Source organism: Penaeus japonicus, unplaced genomic scaffold (genome assembly GCF_977035675.1).
Source record: "Penaeus japonicus unplaced genomic scaffold, GWHDUDI00000001_assembly GWHDUDI00000004, whole genome shotgun sequence".
Lineage (NCBI taxonomy): Eukaryota > Metazoa > Arthropoda > Malacostraca > Decapoda > Penaeidae > Penaeus > Penaeus japonicus.
In genome coordinates this window covers 48514271-48516770 of record NW_028234406.1, presented here as the reverse complement: position 1 = coordinate 48516770, position 2500 = coordinate 48514271, and positions in this window count along the sequence as shown.

Sequence of the window (2500 nt, the reverse complement as noted above, 5' to 3'; positions counted from 1 at the left end):
AAATAAAAAAAAAAAAAAATGGTAAAATAAATCAATTTAACGGTTTTCACTGATGTACTTTAATACCATTTAAAGCTGGATCAGTCAGTCGAGTGTGCATTGACGGGTTTTTTTTAAGTAAAGTAAAGTGCAGTAGTTTTTTTTATTAGTTTAGTAAAGTAAAGTTACGATAGAGAAAGCAGGATTAATATAGAATAGCAAATATGTAATTCCAAAGGTTGATGTCCTTTTAATTATATAAGGTGTTCTCGTGTCAATCATGTGAGTCGAGTTTATCGTAATAAAGGTCATTTCATGCCACTACTTCTCTTATCAAATAATCATCAATGGAAGTGAAATGATTTTAGCTCATCTGACATAAGAGATCTATTCAACTACTGACTTATCGAGAGCCCTCGGTTTAATCCAAGCCACACGTATGTATATATTCTAATCTTTATATCGTTGCTGTGCTCATAATGACTATAATAATCATCACATCATGATTATATTTTTTTATTATTCTTATCATTCCAGTTAATGTTATTGTTATCATTATTGTCATTAACATTATCAGTATTATGATTATTATAATTATCATTATCAATACCATTATTACCAGCATTAGCTACTATTATCTTCACAACTATTCTTATTATCATTATTGTTAGGTTATATTTTGCAAAATTATTGTTTATAAATGACATATAAACATTAAATTCTGAAGAGATATGATGTCATAATGATCGACATACCATTTTTTCTAATCTCACTCTTATGACAGGCGTAGAACCTGTTGGTGGGGATGGGAGGGAAAACGTGTTTTAATATATACATGGTTTAATGTTTATTGTTTTATGTTTTGTAAGTGTGTGTTTTACCTTACCTTGCATTTCTTTGTGGATGTCGTGTTTAACCGTGAGGAAGGTTGAGTGTCTGTGTTTGCGTGTGTGTTCTTGTTTGTGTATCTTTTATGTGCTTGTTTGTATGTGTGTTTGCTGGTGTGTTAGTGTTTGTTTGTGTGTGTGCTTTTGTTTTACGGTATTTAATTCGACAGTACAAAGAGGCAACGCTAAATCATTTTACTAGGATATATCAGATATAAAGGTAGAGTGGATGGGGGAGGGGGTGGAGTGGATGGGGTAGGGGCTGGATGGATGGGGGTGGAGGTGGAGGATGGAGTAGATGGGAGTGGGGTTGGAGTGGATGGGGGTGGGGGGGACCATACGGCAGGGGGGGTGGGTTGGGGGGTGATGGTATGGGGTGGTGGGGTGTTTGTGGTGGATGGAGTGGAGGATGGGGGGGTGGTGGGGGTGGGGGGGGGTGGAGGTGGAAGTGGATGTGGGGAATTGAGGGGAGGGGTGGATAGTCGTTGATAGATGTGTGATGGGGGGGTAGGGTAGGGAGTTAAGGGAGGTTAATGGAAAACAAGCTATTGTCAACACTAATAGGCAAACGAAGAATCCTCCGACGGAAGTACAAAAGCTGAATGTCCAACATGTATTCAAAGTGTATTTCGCTCAAACCCTTTTCGATGAAGGAGTATTCCGGCTTTTTCACGGCATTCAGTTTGCATTCTCTTTGATGTTGCAAATCAGGGCATTGCACTGCAGGGCGTAGGATTATCCGCGACTTTCGTAAATCGTTCTTTTTGTCTTTAATCAAAGTTGTGATATTATCCTTTGGTTTCATTGAGCTCCATATTCATTTTCATTTGAGAAATGGAATAGTAAGGGAGTGGTAGAACTTGCCAATGTTTATGTCTATCGTTAGTTCTATTTGTCTATCTATCTATTTGTCTATGTATCTATCCTGCTTTCTGTATATCTGTCCTTCTATCTATCTATCTATCTATCTATTTGTCTATTTATCTCTCTCTCTCTCTCTCTAATTTTCCTCTCTCTTCGTTCCTCTCTCTTCCTCTCTCTTCCTCCTCACTCTCCTCCTCTCTCTCTCCATCACGCCCCATCACCCTCCAATCGCCTCCTCTCCTCATCTTCTCCCCTCCTCCTCTCTCCTCAACTCCTCTTCGCTCCCATCTCTTTCTCCTCCTCCCTTCTCCTCCTCCCCCTCTCCTCTTACTCTCATATGACTCGGTCATCTATCTCTCCTCTTACTCACTCTCGTCTTCCTGTCTCAACATCTCCTCACAACTCTCGAATCCTCTCTCTCTCTCTCTCTCTCTCTCTCTCTCTTTCTCTCTTTCTCTCTCTGTTCCTCTTTGTTTATTTTCCATCCTCTTTTCTCTCCTTTCTCCCCTTCCATTGCCGATTCTCCTTACCCTCTTTTTGGCCTTTTTCCTCCCCTGTGACTTGGATAAAAAAAAAATTCTGATATCTTTCAATAAAAAAATCTTATCACTCTCTTTCCACCTCTCCGTATCCCTCCCTCCCCCTCCCCTCCATCTCTTTATCCCTCCCTCCCTACCCCTCTCCCTCTACCCCCACTGAACCCTCCTCTCCTCTGAACTCTATCCAGCAAGTCCCTCTCTTCTCTCTCACGCCTTTCCGTATACGCCCTC